Below are 17,945 nucleotides of genomic sequence, written 5' to 3' on the forward strand. Positions count from 1 at the left end.
ATTGTAAACAAATGGAATACATGTTGTTTCTCTGTTTCTACATGACATACAGGCATACCATTTGTGTAATCATAAATTTACATGTGGTATTGTTGTTTGATTCATTCGCTATTTTTTCCCTTCCCCCCCACCACTCCCACCCCTCATTTCCCTGTATACAGTCCTTCCTTCCTCCATTCTTGCACCCCTCCCTAACCCTAACTCTAACCCTAACACTAACCCCTCCCACCTCCCATTATGTGTCATCATCCACTTATTAGCAATATCATTCTTCCTTTGGTTTTTTGAGATTGGCTTATCTCACTTAGTATGATATTCTCCAATTTCTTCCATTTGCCTGCAAATGCCATAATTTTATCATTCTTTATGGCTGAGTAATATTCCATTGTATATATATACCACAGATTCTTTATCCATTCATCAATTGAAGGACATCTAGGTTGGTTCCACAATCTGGCTATTGTAAACTGAGCAGCTATGAACATTGATGTGGCTGTATCTCTGTAATATGCTGATTTGAAGTCCTTTGGGTATAGGCCAAGGAGTGGGATAGCTGGGTCAAATGGTAGGTCCATTCCAAGTTTTCTAAGGAGTCTCCACACTGCTTTCCAGAGTGGCTGCACTAATTTGCAGCCCCACCAGCAATGTATGAGTGTACCTTTCTCCCCACATCCTCGCTGACACCTATTGTTGCTTGTATTCCTGATAATCGCAATTCTAATTGGGGTGAGATGGAATCTTAGGGTGGTTTTGATTTGCATTTCTCTTATTACTAGAGATGTTGAACATTTTTCTGTATGTTTGTTGATTGCTTGTAGATCTTCTTCTGTGAAGTGTCTATTCATTTCCTTAGCCCATTTGTCGATTGGATTATTTGCATTCTTGGTGTAGAGTTTTTTGAGTTGTTTATAGATGCTGGAGATTAGTGCTCTATCTGAAGTATGATTGGCAAAGATTTTCTCCGACTCTGTAGGCTCTTTCTTTGTATTGCTGAGAGTTTCCTTTGCTGAGAGAAAGCTTTTTAGTTTGAATGTATCCCAGTTATTGATTCTTGCTTTTATTTCTTGTGCTATGGGAGTCCTGTTGAGGAAGTCTGGTCCTAAGCCGACATGTTGAAGCTCTGGACCTACTTTTTTTTCTGTAAGATGCAAGGTCTCTGGTCTGATTCCGAGGTTCTTAATCCATTTTGAGTTTAGTATTGTGCATGGTGAGAGATATGGGTTTAGTTTCATTCTGTTGCATATGGATTTCCAATTCTTCCAGCACCATTTGTTGAAGAGGCTATCTTTTCTCCATTGCATATTTTTGGCCCATTTGTCTAGTATGAAAAAATTGTATTTATTTGGGTTTGTGTCCGTGTCCTCTATTCTGTACCATTGATCCACCTTTCTATTTTGGTACCAATACCATGCCGTTTTTGTTACTATTGCTTTGTAGTAGAGTTGAAGATCTGGTATTGTGATACCCCCTGCTTCACTCTTTCTGCCAAGGATTGCTTTAGCTATTCTGGTTTTTTTATTCTTCCAGATGAATTTCATAATTGCTTGCTCTATTTCTGCAAGGTACATCATTGGGATTTTAATTGGAATTGCATTGAATCTGTATAGCACTTTTGGTAGTATGGCCATTTTGACAATATTAATTCTTCCTATCCAAGAACATGGGAGATCTTTCCATCTTCTAAGGTTTTCTTTAATTTCTTTCTTTAGTGTTCTGTAGTTCTCATTGTAGAGGTCTTTCACCTCTTTTGTGAGATTGATTCCCAAGTAGTTTATTTTTTTTGATGCTATTGTGAATGGGGTAGTTTTCCTAATTTCTCTTTCTGAAGATTCATCACTTATGTATAAAAATTCCTTATATTTATGTGCATTGATCTTATATCCCGCTACTTTACTGAATTCATTTATGAGATCTAAAAGTTTTCTGGTGGAGTTTCCTGGTTCCTCTAAGTATATAATCATATCATCAGCAAATAGGGATAGTTTGAGTTCTTCTTTTCCTATTCGTATCCCTTTACTTTCTTTGGTCTGTCTAAGTGCTCTGGCTAGAGTTTCAAGGACGATATTGAAAAGAAGTGGTGAAAGAGGACATTCCTGCCTTGTTCCAGTTTTTAGGGGGAATGCTTTCAGTTTTTCACCAATTAGAATGATATTAGCCAATGGCTTAGAATAGATGGCCTTTACAATGTTAAGAAATGTTTCCACTATCCCTATTTTTCTAGTGTTTTGAGCATGAAGGTGTGCTGTATTTTATCAAATGCTTTTTCTGCCTCTATTGAAATAATCATGTGATTCTTAACTTTAAATCTATTGATATGGTGAATTACATTTATTGATTTCCTGATGTTGAACCAACCTTGCATCCCTGGGATGAAACTCACTTGATCATGGTGCACTATCTTTTTAATATGTTTTTGTATGCGATTTGCTAAAATTTTGTTGAGAATTTTTGCGTCGATGTTCATTAAGGATATTGGTCTGAAATTTTCTTTCCTCAATGTGTCTCTGTCTGGTTTAGGTATCAGGGTGATATTGGCTTCATAGAATGAGTTTGGGAGATTTCCCTCATATTCTATATCATGGAATACTTTGAAAAGTATTGGAATGAGCTCTTCTTTAAAGGATTTTTGGAATTCGGCTGAGAACCCATCTGGTCCTGGACTTTTCTTTGTTGGTAGGCTTTGAATGACTTCTTCTATTTCATTACTTGAAATTGCTCTATTTAAATTGTGTATGTCCTCCTCGTTCAGTTTAGGCAATTCATATGTCTCTAGAAACATGTTGATGTCTTCGAAATTTGCTATTGTGTTGGAGTATAGATTTTCAAAATAGCTTCTAATTATTTTTTGTATTTCAGTCATGTCTGTTGTGATATTTCCTTGTTCATTCCGAATTTTAGTGATTTGAGTTTTCTCTCATCTTCTCTTGTTAGTGTGACTAAAGGTTTATCAATTTTGTTTATTTTTTCGAGGAACCAACTATTTATTTTGTCAATTTTTTGTATTGTTTCTTTTGTTTCAATTTCGTTGATTTCAGCTCTGAGTTTCACTATTTCCTGTCTTCTACTACTTTTAGTGTTGGTCTGTTCTTCTTTTTCTAGGGCTTTGAGCTGTAGCGTTAAGTCACTGATTTGTTGAGTTTTACTTCTTTTATTAAATGTCCTCCATGAAATAAATCTTCCTCTACGTACTGCTTTCATAGTGTCCCAGAGATTTTGATATAATGTTTCTTTGTTCTCATTTACCTCTAAGAATTTTTTAATTTCCTTCCTTAAATCTTCTGTTATCCATTCATCATATAACAGCATATTGTTTAATCTCTAGGTATTGGAGTAATTTCTGTTTTTTACTCTTTCATTTATTTCTAACTTCAATCCATTATGATCTGATAGAATACAATTTAGTGTCTCTTTCTTCTTGTATTTGCTAACATTAGCTTTGTGGCATAATATATGGTCTATTTTAGAGAAGGTTCCATGTGCTGCTGAGAAGAAAGTGTATTCGCTCTTGGTTGGATGGTATATTGTATAAATGTCTGTTAAGTCTAAATTATTGATTGTGTTATTGAGATCTATGATTTCTTTGTTCAATTTTTGTTTGGAAGATCTGTCCAGTGGTGAGAGAGGCGTGTTAAAATCACCTAGTATTATTGTGTTACGATCTATTTGGTTTCTAAAATTGAGAAGGATTTTTTTGACATACATGGATGAACCACTGTTTGGGGCATAGATATTTATGATTGTTATGTCTTTCTGATTTATGCTTCCCTTAAGCAGTATGAAATGTCCTTCTTTATCCCTTCTGATTAACTATGACTTGAAGTCCACATTATCTGATATGAGGATGGATACCCCAGCTTTGTTGCTGAGTCCATGAGCATGGTACGTTTTTCCCCATCTTTTCACCTTTAGTCTATGGGTATCTCTTTCTATGAGGTGAGTCACTTGCAGGCAACATATTGTTGGATCTTTCTTTTTAATCCAATCTGCTAGTCTATGTCTTTTGATTGATGAATTCAGGCCATTAACATTCAGGGTTATTACTGAGATATGAGTTGTATTCCTAGTCATTTGGTTCATTTTAAAAATTTTATTTATTTATTCATTTATTTATTTTTTGACACACCTTGGTTCCTCCTTTATTTAACAGTTCATGTAGGATAAAGGAACTCCCTTTGCTGATTTGCTTCTTTGTTTTTTATCTCTTCATCATGTAATATTTTGCTGAGAATGTTCTGTAATGCTGACTTTCTTTTTGTAAATTCTTTTAGCTTTTGTTTATCATGGAATGATTATATTTCATCGTCAAATTTGAAGGTAAGTTTTGCTGAGTATAAGATTCTTGGTTGGCATCCATTTCCTTTCAGAGCTTGAAATATGTTGTTCCAGGCCCTTCTAGCTTTTAGGGTCTGGATTGAAAAATCTGCAGATATCTGTATTGGTTTCCCACTGAATGTAATTTGGCTCTTTCCTCTCACAGCCTTTAAAATTCTGTCTTCATTTTGTATGTTAGGTATTTTCATTATAATGTGCCTTGGTGTTTGATGTTGTAATTTTGTGTATTTGGAGTCCTATAAGCCTCTTCAACTTCATTTTCCATTTCATTCTTCGAATTTGGGAAATTTTCTGAAATTATTTCATTGAATAGATTGTTCATTTCTTTGGTTTGTTTCTCTAAGCCTTCCGCAATCCCAATAATTCTCAAATTTGGCCTTTTCATGATATCCCATAGTTCTTGGAGATTGTGTTCATGATTTCTTACCATCTTCTCTGTTTGTTCATCTTTGTTTTCAAGGTCAAATATTTTGTCTTCAATATCTGAAGTTCTGTCTTCCAGGTGTTCTATCCTATTGGTTATGCTTTCTATGGAGTTCTTAATTTGGTTTATTGTTTCCTTCATTTCAAGGATTTCTGTTTGTTTTTTTTTTTTCAATATCTCTAACTCTGTATTGAAATGTTCTTTTGCTTCCTGTATTTGGTCTTTTAACTGTTGATTGGTGCGATCATTCAATGCCTGCATTTGCTCTTTCATCTCATCATTTGCTTCCCTGATCATTTTAATTATGTACATTCTGAACTCCCTTTCTGTCATTTCTTCTGCCATGCTGTCGTTCTATTTTATTGATGTAACATCTAGATTTGTTTGGAGCATTTTCTTCGCTTGTTTTCTCATATTGTTCAGGAATCAGTGGGTCATTAACATATTGCAGATTTCCTATATTGACTTATAATGTTCCTGAAGATTGCTAGTATATCCCCTCTTATCCTTTAGTAGCCTGCAGTCTTGGAGGAAGTTGATAATGTGGTGCTCCACAAGGAAGCTGCCTCTCTAGGGTTGGTGACCCTCAGGTGGGGTGTATTCCCTGATAGTTGGCAGAGGTGCCTCCACTTGTTGACCATTGGTCATCCAAAGGGGAACTAGGCTACGGGCTGAGGGAAGGCCTGTTTGTGCCTGTGTCTCTGGTTTTACTGTCCTTGTGGCGAAACCTCACCCGGCAGGGAAGACTCACCCAGTGGGGAGGTGTCGCTGCTCAGTTCCCCTCCTAGAGGTTCCCCTCAATCTACAACTATCGCCTGGGCTGGGCTGCCTTCCTCTGCAACATTCCCCAGGGGCCTGGACCTACCTCCTGGGCCTGGGAACCTCGTCCTTCATAGATCAGTCTCCTTAGGCTGCCTCTCCTCAGAGAATCTGCCCGCAGTCATGGAAACTTCGCTCCACCCCTAGGCGTGTCTCTGTGCTGCTCTTCCAGCACAGAGGTGCTGGAACCCTACTCTGCACCTAATCGCCTGGCTATGCGGCCCCTCCTCTGAGCCGCCACCTGGAGCCCCATAAAATAGCTCCCATACCCAGAGACCCGTCACACACCTCTTCCTCTGGACAGCCGCCTGGTGTTCCGACGACGCAGTCACTAGGAGTCCAAGCAACTCACTTCGCGTCTCCTCCTCCCGCCAACCACCCGTAGCCGTAGGCAGTCACTCCGAGTCCAAGTGACCCACCCTGTTCCTCCTCCTCCTCGGGGTAGCCCCCCGGGTGTTCAGGAGTGGTCGCTCGGAGACCAAGCGACCCACTGCGCTCCTCCTCCAGGCAGGCCACCGGTGTTCAGTAGCGGTTGCTTTGAGTCCAAACAGCTCACCACTCGCCTCCTCCTCTGGCAACCACCTGTGGCTCTGATGCAATCACTCCTAGACCAAGCGACCCGCCGCGCTTCTCCTCTTCCTCCGAGCAGCCCCCCGGTGTTCAGAAGCGATCGCTCTGAGTCCAAACAGCTCGCCATGCAGCTCTTCCTCAGGCAGCTGCCCAGAGCCCCAGTGGTTGCTCCGAGTCCAAGCGCTGTGCTGAGCCGCCTCCTCTACGATGATCCCAGTTGTCCATGTTTACTGTTCCAGTGGGGGGGAGGGGCGTCTCGCCGAGCAACTCTACTTCACAAATTCCCTGCGTTCCGGGGCTACCGCCCCATCTGGGATGCCTCCCCAACAGGAGAGACTCACCCGGCGACTTTGAGCTGGTCCCAAGTCTCTCGCTATCTCCTCTTTTGAATCCTGCGTCATGGAGCAACATGAAATGCAACCGCCCTCTAGTCCGCCATCTTGAAAACCCTGTTTTTTTTTTTGAGAATCTCTATTTCTTTGTTGAAATCTTTTGCTTCCTGCACTTGCTCTTTCAGTTTTTTGGTATTATCATTCATTGCCTTCATTTGCTCTCTTATCTCATCATTTGCTTCATGAATCATCTTAATCATGTATAATCTGAAGTTCTTTTCTGACATTTCTTCTAACGTACTGTCATTGGATTCTACTAATATAGAATCTTGATTTTTTTGGATCATTTTCTTTCCTTGATTTTTCATGTTGTTCATGTATCTTCCCTTCTAGCAGTGCAGATCTGGGGTATTGCAGATTTCTCCCTATAGGCTTATAGTGGCCCTATAGGTTTCCAGAAGGGGAGATCAATATTAGCAGAGACCAATTCAGACACTATGCAATCCTAGACCAAATAGCCCCTATGAGGACAATAACAAAATTGTCATAATAAACAGAATGAAGTAAAATATTATCTTCAATAAAACAAAGAGATTTGTAATAAAGTCTGCAGTTTCTAATGGAGTACAAAAAGGATGCAGAGGGATGTAGAATGTGGCTGTTAATGGGATAAGAAAAAATATACAGAAGTTCTAGATAATAGAAAGGGTGAGAGTGTAATCAAAAGAAATTGGATGTTAGCATGCAAAAATGGGAGAAAGAGACTCTGAGGGAACAGGTAAACAAAAGGAAAAGAGAGCAAGAAAAGTAAAGAAATAAAAACAATTTTTTTCAATAAGGAGAAAAAAGAAAATCTACAGTATAACAGTCATATTGTAATGAAACCTCCCAGTGATCAGTAGTCTGATGCAGGAGAGGTACCTGACAACGAGCTTCAAGCCTCCAGCAGGTGTCTCAGGATGGGATTTGCCCAACTAAAGATCGAAGCTACGGCTTCCAGGATTATCCAAATGACCACTCTGGCTTTGAAATGTGTTGGCAAATGGGGAGCTGCAGCTCAGGGTGTGGGTGTGGTCAACTGGAGGTCCTGGAGGCTGGATGTGGTTGGTCAGGCAGGGCTTCTGGAGTTCTGGTGTGTTTGGTGTGATTGCGGGATCCTGGAGGCCAGGTGCAGTTGGTCTGGGGTCCCGGTGATAGGGTGTGGTCAGTTGGTCTGGGGGTCCTGGGGGCAGGGAACAGTAAGTCGATGTAAGGGTCCCAGAGGGAGGGAGTGATCGGTTGGGCTGAGGGATCCTGGAGACAGGGCTCAGTCAATTCCGCCAGGGGTCTTACAGGGTCTGGCTATTGTCTCAAAATGGCGGCAGCCACATGTAATCAAATCTGCAGGTACTGTGACAGAGAACTTCCAGGCAACAGCAGGCAGCTGGTGCTCCACTGGCAGTCGGCCATCAGTTTGCTGACTGTTGTCGGACAATCAGGAGGTGAACCTCATGCGTTGCATGATGGATAAGGCAGGCGATGGACCGACCAGAGGCAGGCAAATGGCGGATGATAGGCGCCAGACAGTGAGCAATCTGCACTCAAAAGAGGCATCAATATGTTGGCAGACTGCAGATCATCTCCGCAGACAAATGGGGTAAACAGCAGGGTATTGATAAGCAGCAAAAAATGCCTTACCAAGAAACAGATATCCTCTGCTTGAAACCAGAGTTACGGAGCGACAAGGAACACAGCCTCCCTCTAGTCCACCATCTTGGATCCACGCTTGTATTCTTGATAATCGCCATTCTAATTGGGGTGAGATAGAATCTTAGGGTAGTTTTGTTTTGCATTTCTCTTATTACTAAAGATGTTGAACATTTTTTCATGTTTTTTGATTGCTTGTAGATCTTCCTCTGTGAAGTGTCTGTTTATATCCTTAACCTACTTGTTGATTGGGTTATTTGTATTCTTGGTGTAGAGTTTTTTGAGTTCTTTATAGATTCTGGAAATTAGTGCTCTATCTGAAGTATGAGTGGCAAAGATATTCTCCCACTCTGTAGGCTCTCTCTTTGCATTGCTGATAGTTTCCTTTGCTGAGAGAAAGTTGTTTAGTTTGAATCTGTCCCAGTTATTGATTCTTGCTTTTATTTTTGAGCTATGGGTGTCCTGTTAAGGAAGTCTGATCCTAAGAACTTCAAGTTTCATATTTGACCTACTTTTTCTTCTGTAAGATGCAGGGTCTCTGGTTTGATTTCAAGGTCATTGGTCCATTGTGAGTTGATTTTTGTGCAGGGTGAGAGATAGGGTTTTAGTTTCATTCTGTTGCATATAGATTTCCAGTTTTCCCAGCACCATTTGTTGAAGAGGCTATCTTTTCTCCATTGCATACTTTTGATCCCTTTGTCTAGTATGAGAAAATTTTATTTATTTGGGTTTGTGTCTGTGTCCGCTATTCTGTACCATTGACCTACCTGTCTATTTTGATGCCAATACCATACCGTTTTTGTTACTATTGCTTTGTAGTACAGTTGAAGGTTTGGTATTGTGATACCCCTGTTTCATTCTTCCTGCTAAGGATTGCTTTACCTATTGTGGGTTTCTTATGTTTCCAGATAAATTTCATGATTGCTTCCTCTATTTCTGTGAGGTACCTCATTGGGATTTTAATTGGAATTGTGTTCAATCTGTATAGCACTTTTAGTAGTATGGCCATTTTGACAATATTTGTTCTGCCTATCCAGGAACATGGGAGATCTTTCCATCTTCTATGGTTTTCTTTAATTTCTTTCTTACTGTTCTGTAGTTCTCATTGTAGAGGTCTTTCACCTCTTTTGTTAGGTTGATTCCCAAGTATTTTATGTTTTTGAAGCTATTGTGAATGGGGTATTTTTCCTAACTTTACTTTCTGAAGATTCATGACTTATGTATAAAAATGCATTTGATTTATAAGCATTAATCTTGTACCCTGCTACTTTATTTTATTCACTTTTGAGTTCTAAAAGTTTTCCAGTGGAATTTTCTGGTTCCTCTAAATATATCATCATGTCATCAGCAAATATGGATAGATTTCTTCTTTTCCTACTATTATCCCTTTAATTTCCTTGGTCTGTCTAATTACTCTGGCTAGTGTTTCAAGGACAGTGTTGAATAGAAGTGGTGAAAGAGGGCATCCCTGCCTTGTTCCAGTTTTTAGGGGGAATGCTTTCAGTTTTTCACCATTTAGAATAATATTGGCCATGGGCTTAGCATAGATGGTTTTTATAATGTTAAGGAATGTTCCCACTATCCATATTTTTTCCAGTGTTTTGAGCATGAAGGGATGCTATATTTTATCAAATGCTTCTTCTGCATCTACACAATTATCATGTGATTCTTCACTTTAGGTCTATTGATATGGTGAATTACATTTATTGATTTCCACGTTTTGAACCAAACTTGCATCCCTGGGATAAAACCCACTTGATCATGATGCAGTATCTTTTTAATATATTTTTGTATACGATTTGTTAAGATTTTGTTGAGAATTTTTGCATCAATGTTCATTAAGGATATTGGTCTGAAATTTTCTTTCCTCAATGTTTCTCTGTCTGGTTTAGGTATCAGGGTGATATTTGCTTCATAGAATGAGTTTGGGAGGGTTCCCTCCTCATCTATTTCATGGAATACTTTGAGGAGTATTGTAATGAGCACTTCTATAAAGGTCTTGTAGAACTCGGCTGAGAACCCATCTGGTGCAGACTTTTCTTGTTGGTAGGCTTTTGATGACTTCTTCTATTTCATTACTTGCAATTGATCTATTTAAACTCTGTATGTCCTCCTGGTTCAGTTTAGGTAATTCATATGTCTCTAGAAACCTTTGATGTCTTCAAGATTTTCTATTTGGTTGGAGTATAGATTTGCAAAATAGCTTCTAATTATGTTTTGTATTTCAGACATGTCTGTAGTGATATTTCCTTGTTCATTCTGAATTTTAGTAATTTGGGTTTTCTCTCGTCTTCTCTTTGTTAGTGTGGCTAAGGTTTTATCAATTTTGTTTATTTTTTCAAAGAAGCAACTATTTATTTGTCAATTTTTGATTGTTACTTTTGTTTCAATTTCATTGATTTCAGCTCTGATTTTAACTATTTCCTGTCTTCTACTACTTTTGGTGTTGGTCTGTTCTTCTTTTTCTAGGGCTTTGAGCTGTAGTGTTAGGTTGTGTATTTGTTGATTTTTTCTTCTTTTGTTGAATGTGCTTCATGGAATAAATTTTCCTCTAAGAAGTGCTTTCATAGTGTCTCAGAGATTTTGATATGTACTTTCTTTTTTCTCATTTAATTTCCCTCCTGCTATCTTCTGGATATCCATTCATCATACAATAGCATATTATTTCATCTCCAGGTGTTGGAGTAGTGTCTGTTTTTTACTCTCTCATTTATTTCTAATTTCAATCCATTATAATCTGAATATAAGGTATTCTCTCTATCTTCTTGTATTTGCTAACAGTAACTTTGTGGCAGGATAGATCGTCTGTTTTAGAGAAGGATCCATGTGCTGCTTAGAAGAAAGTGTATTCATTCTTTGTTGGGTGGTATATTCTATAAATGTCTGTTAAGTCCAAATTATTGATTGTGGTTTTGAGATCTATGGTTTTTTATTTTAATATTTGTTTGGAGGATCTGTCTAGTGGTGAGAGAGTTGTGTTAAAATCACCTAGTATTATTGTGTTGTGGTCTATTTGATTTCTGACATTGAGAAGAATTTATTTGACGTATATGGATGAGCCACTTTTTGGGGTATAGATATTTATGATTGTTATGTCTTGCTGATTTATGCTTCCCTTAAGCAGTATGAAATGTCTTTCTTTATCTCTTCTGACTAACTTTGGCTTGATGTACACATTATATGATATGAGGATGGATACTCCATCTTTTTTGCTGTGTCCATGTACATGGTATGTTTTTCCCCATCCCTTCATCTTAGTCTGTGGAATTTTCTTTCTATGAGATGAGTCTCTTTCAAGCATCAAATTGTTGGATCTTTCTTTTTAATCAAATCTGCCAGTCTTTGTCTTTTGATTGATGAGTTCAAGCCATTAACATTCAGCATTATTATTGACATATTATTTGTATTCCTGGTCATTTGGCTCATTTTTTTTTTTTGACATGTCTTGATTTCTCCTTTATTTGTTTGTTCCTTTAGGGTAGTTCCTCCCTTTTCTGATTTACATCATTGTTTTTCATCCCTTCCTCATTGAATATTTTGCTGAGAATGTTCTGTAATGCCGGCTTTCTTTTTCTAAATTCTTTTAGCTTTTCTTTATCATGGAATGATTTTATTTCATCGTCAAATCAGAAGGTAAGTTTTGCTGGGTATAAGATTCTTGGTTGGCATCCATTTTCTTTCAGAGGTTGATAAATGTTGTTCCAGGCCCTTCTAGCTTTTAGAGTCTGGATTGAAAAATCTGCTGATGTCCGTATTGGTTTCCCCTTGAATGAAATTTGATTCTTTTCTCTCTCAGCCTTTAAAATTATGTCTTTATTTTGTATGCTAGGTATTTTCATTTTAATGTGCATTGCTGTTGGTCTATTGTAATTTTGTATTTTGGAGTCCTATAAGCCTCATGTACTTGATTTTCCATTTCTTTCTTCAGATTCGGGAAATTTTCTGATATTATTTCATTGAATAGATTGTTCATTTCTTTGGTTTGTTTCTCTAAGCCTTCCTAAATCCCAATAATTCTTAAATTTGGCCTTTTCATGATATCCCATAGTTCTCGTAGATTCAGTTTGTGATTTCTTACCGTCTTCTCTGTTTGGTCAACTTTGTTTTCAAGATTAAATATTTTGTGTTCTATATATGTTCTGTCTTCCAGGTGTTCTATCCTATTGGTTATGCTTTCTATGGAGTTTTTAATTTGGTTTATTGTTTCCTTCATTTCAAGGGTTTCTGTTTTTTTTTTTTTTTCAGTATCTCTAACTCTTTATTGAAATGATCTTTTGCTTCCTGTATTTGCTCTTTTAACTATCGATTGGTGCAGTCATTCAATGCCTGCCTTTGCCCTTTCATCTCATCCTTCAATGCCTGCATTTGCTGTTTCATCTCCTCCTTTGCTTCCCTGATCGTTTTGATTATGTACATTCTGAACTCCCTTTCTGACATTTCTTCTGCCATGATGTCATTGGATATTATTGCTATACCATCTAGGTTTGTTTGGGACATTTTCTTCCCTCGTTTTCTCATATTGTTCAGGTATCTCCCTCTCTAATAGTGAAATTGTGGGATATTGCAGATTTCCTCTATTGACTAATATTGTCTCTCTAGATTTCCTAATATTGTCTCTCTAGATTTCCAATAACTCACCTTTAGCTTTCAGTAGCCTGAGGTCTTGGAGGAACTTGATACTGAAGTGCTCCACTAGGAAGGTGGCCTTCTTTGGGTGGTGGCCTTCAGGTCGGGTGTATTCCCCGGTGGCTCTGAGTTGGTCCCGAGTCTCTCAATATCTCCACTTCTTGGCTCCTGGGTCTTGTTAAAGGTCCTCTAGCCTCTTGTAGGTGTCTCAGGAAGGGAGTTACCCTTCCAAAGATGATGGCCATGGCCTCGGGAATAATTCAAAATGCCTTCACCAACCTATAAAGAACCCTCTGGCTAACTCCGTGATGGCAACAAAGCTCGGCGTGGTGGTCTGGTGGGGTTGTTCAGTGATGGTGTCTGTCTTTGGCCTGGTGGTTGAATGGGTTGGTTACCCACTGCCCAGCTCTGCAAGGCAGTCTGGTTGGGTGCTCACCTGCTACCTTCATGATGCAAGCAGCCTGACTCGCCCTCAAGCTCGCTCCATGACTGTGATCAACCAGTGATGGCATGGACCCAGGTGCTGGGGTCATGCGAGGTAGCTCAGTTATGACGTCTGTCCTTGGCCTGATGGCTGGCGGGTTATCTGCCTGCCACCTACCTCTGTGATGTAGGCGGCCTAGCTCACCCAGCAGGTCACTTCGCAACTGTGACCAACCAGTGATGGCACCGAGCTAGGTGCCTTAACCAATTTTTAAAATAATTTTTGATTTCTTCTTTTTAGTTACACATGACAGTAGAATGTATTTTGACATATCATACAATATTTGTGAAGCATAACTTCCTATTCTTGTGGTTGTACATGATGTGGAGTTACAATGGTGGTGCATTCATATATGAATATAGAGAAGTTATGTCTGATTCATTCTACTGCCTTTCCCATTCCCATCTCCCTTTCTCTCCATTATCCCTGTCCAATCCGGTGAACCTCCACTTCTCTCTCCCCATTGCCTATCATGAGTCAGCATTTAATTATAAGAGAAAAAACTGGGTCTTTGGTTTTTTAGGGACTGGCTTATTTCACATAGTATAACAGCCTCTGATTCCATCCATTTACCTGAAACTGCCATAATTACATTTTATTTATAGCTAATATTCCATTGTGTATATGTACCACATTTTCTTTATCCATTCATGTATTCAAGGGCACCTAAGTTGGTTCTATAGCTTAGCTATTGTGAACTGAGCCACTATAAAAATTATTGTGGCCATGTCACTATAGTGTGGTTATTTTAATCCTTGGGGTATAAACTGAGGAGTGGGATACCTGGGTGAAATGGTGGTTCCATTCCATGTTTTCAGAGGCAGCATGCTTCCATGCTTTCCATAGTAGTTGCACTAATTTGCATCCCAGGAGCAATGGTTTAACCAGTTTTTAATTCAGTATTTTACTATTCATTGTTGATAACCTTAGCAATAACAACTTATAACATTGAAATATTGTCATCTAACTAAATATATGCAGTTTAAGGGAATGTTCAGGGTTCTGTAAAATTATTTTCCTGTAGTGACATATATTTCCCTCTGTAAAGATATTTATAGAACTGAGTAAATATTAATGATAAAGTAAGTGATCATAAAGGCACCATTTAAAAAATCTTCTAAAGAAGGCAACTTATATGTAAGATGAGGTGAGTTTTGTATGTCTACTGAAATTTGTCCTCAAAGTTTCTGGGTGACATGCCTTCCATTGCAACAGTTTATGTAACTCTCAGTCACCTCCAGGGAGAGACTAAGTTGATTCCTTCTCTTACTCCACCTGAATATAAATGCAGAAATTTCCCTTTACTTCTTGGAAATATCTGTGTATCTGTAAGGAGAAAAGAACCCAAGGGAGCAGAATTCCAAAACCAATGCTTTGTCTTTCTGGTCCCAGAATAGACTGATATTTTTGATATTTTCATAGAGGGACCCTGAGACCTAAGCCACAAGCACAGGGCCAGTGAGAAGCTGAGGAGCCACACACAGCCAAAAGCACTGGATGGTAAAAAGTGCTGTTTAGAGAAGACTTTCTCTGTTAAGTATTTTTGGGACCAGTATGTTGAAAACCCAAGCGTGAGTGACGCTTTGAGTTTGTTCTTTGTCTTTCTTCAATATTTATTTCAGAGAATGTTCTTGCACTCTGTAGAGATCACTGATGTTAGAAAATCCTGAGTATGTGACAATGTGGGTCATGCTCTATTGCTGGCAGGGAGGATGATGGGAGAGAAGGACTTCTTCTCTGATTATTAGAGGAATGATGCAAGCAGCTGAATTTGTGCCAACTGACCAAAAGGAAAAGAAGGATTCCTTGTCCTCTACCTTACTGAGCTTTGATCCTGCTGAGAGAGATGGCTAAGACATATAGAACCAGGCTGAGAGACAAAACCATGAAAAAGGAATTTACAAAATTCTCAGAGAATCCCTGGGAGGAAGGCAGCTTTCAAACCAGAAGGCCAGAATTGTACTGTAAGAAGTGAAGGTAAAGGGGAAGGTGGCCAATTTGATACCTGAAGCTGAACAGAACTGTGTCAGGGACTCCCTGAACGGAGACAGCAGCCTTGGATTAAGGGTAAGGTAAATCAGAGGTCAGGTCAGGTCAGTTATCACAGTTGGGGATAACTCCGTCATTACTGAGGTGCTATCCCTGCAAAGCAGTTTCAGCAGTACCTAGAAATTTGTTAGAAAGTCATTATCACCCTCTATCTACAGAATTGGGCTGTGCCCACAAATCAGTGTCTTTCCCAACTTCTTGGGTGATTCTGATGATCACTCACATTTGTGATCTGCTGCTCTAGATAAAAAAAAAAAAAAAAAAAAAAAAAAATCCTGAAGAGATGCCACACTATACGCTTGAGAGTAAAACAAGAGCTTCACACTCTGGGAAATATTTTGCATCTTACATCCTAGGTGCCCATACCAACATAACCTCCCAAATCCAACCATAAGAAATGATTTCCTGAGCTTCTGAGGAGAACACACAAGACCCTGACAACTTCTTCACCAGCACATTCCTGGCTTGGGGTTTACATCTCATTCTTATCCTTTTCTTTTATACACTGCTGCTCGTCTTCATCTTCACAAACAAGGCAGGAAAGAAGATTCCCTCAGAGGTACCTATTCTTCTCGATGTCCTGCATCGCCTCATCCCACCAACCCTCAACCCCATTGTTTATGGAGTTCGTACCCAGGAAATCAAGCAGGGGATTATCAAACTACTCAAATACTAGCCTGGAGAGATAGGAATCAAAAATCATGGACTAGAAGTCTGAAAGTGTCTTGAAGGTTTCATCTGAATGTCACTATGGATACCACATGGCGTCCATGGTTCTACCTTCATCTCAAACCCAAACCTTCTAAGCTACTGTCAAAATACTCCTCCTCACTCCCCCTTTGCAAATATGTGCTGAAGCCACCTTTAAGTGTCCATTATGTTCTTCATTCCTCTTTGTACCACCACAATTTCTCAATTAGTCATTAAATAAGTATTTACAACTTTCCAGGTTTTATTCAGTCTTTACATTCTGTGTGTCATTTACTTTATAGGCAATGATGAAGAAGCACTTTCAACAGAACATGGGGTAGATATGAACGGGATTGGGGAAAACAATGAAGACTTTTTCACAACCATCTGGTTAAAAATGATAATGGCTTTGGTCAAGGTGGTGAGTGAAAACTGAAGCTATGTGTTCACAATATAGAGAGAGTCATCTGAGGAGTATAAAAGCTGGAAAGGATTAAAGGATGATACTGAGTTTTTAGCAAGACCAAGTGGGATAGTACAATTGCCATTAACTGATGAGCTACCTTGGTATGTAATATCAGAAGGTCAGCTCTCGATGAACTTCATTCTGTACCAATTCTTTCCTATGACTGTACGTTTGAAATGACTATTACTAATCTGAGTGAAGAGGTAAAAGTAAGCAACTAGTACTTATTAGGAGTCAGATCAAGGCTTATTATAGAAGTTTGACTCATAAGGATATAGATGTCATTTATATCCCTTTTAGAAGTTTTGTTTGTAGATCATTAATTTTCCACTAATTTCCCTCCCTTCCTTCAAGAAACTTTTTCAACTGTTGCGTACCCTGAATTCACAATTGTCCACAATAGATTGTGAGCTCATTCTTCTTTGCATCTGCTCATCTAGCTGTGCATGTGGCACAAAATAGATGCTCCTTCAATTATTTCATAAGTGATTTTTCCTCTCTCAAGACATTTGGCCTCACCAAAGAGCTTCTAGGCTATAGAATCTGATATTAAAAGACAGGGCAGCTTATTGATGACATTTCATATGCTGGTTTTTGTAAACATATTAAAACATGTTGTTTTATATGATTGAAAGTATTAATTACTCCAAACTGTCAGAGAAATGGACTTTGTATATTTAAACTGGAGGATACACTTTTTAAGCAAGATTTAAAGTAAATCCAACAGGAAATGTTTATTACATACATATTCAACAGAAAGAAATTAAGAAACCTCTCATTCACAGGGATGAATGTGTACCCCTATTCCTTCCCATGCCCTCCATCCAAAAATCCCTCACAAAGTATATTTGCATGGTGATTGTTTTAGTTATAGCCACTAGTCAGTTTGAATAATTTTCTACTTTTGGTTGAGATGTGCCTTTTGAAGAATCCATTCAAGGAGTAATAAGGATGGAATCATTGAGGTAAATGCTTTAGAGCTGAGCACCATTACAATCAAACTTAGCCAACAATAATGTGTCTGGGTTATAGCATCCTACCCTAGTACTAATATGACCATAGGGATATGGATTTTAAGGGCCAGTCTTTTCTTTTTCATGGGTTCTGGTTCATAGGATGGGGTGTCTGTTTTGGTTCTTAGTCACATTCCTATTCTATAATTCTGCTTTGACCTTCAGTCATCTGCCAGGCTTGTAATTTGATAGTCCCCTTCTCATGATTGTGGCACTTTGTTCAGAGAAAGAGGTCCTGTTCACTGTAGTCAGAATTCCTCAGCATCCACTGACCTGGTCTTCTGCCTTTGCCTTCCCTTGTCTGTATCCTATCATCCTGGTGGGATGTCCACTACTCTTTATGCTTCCACTTATTCTAGGTTTGCTCTCTGAATTTACTGTTCTAATTGAATCTGAATGGAACAGACTCTATGTGGAAAATGATCAACATCCCAATGTGTGTGATTTTGATTCA

The sequence above is a fragment of the Sciurus carolinensis genome, chromosome 11, assembly GCF_902686445.1.
Source record: "Sciurus carolinensis chromosome 11, mSciCar1.2, whole genome shotgun sequence".
NCBI classification, from domain to species: domain Eukaryota; kingdom Metazoa; phylum Chordata; class Mammalia; order Rodentia; family Sciuridae; genus Sciurus; species Sciurus carolinensis.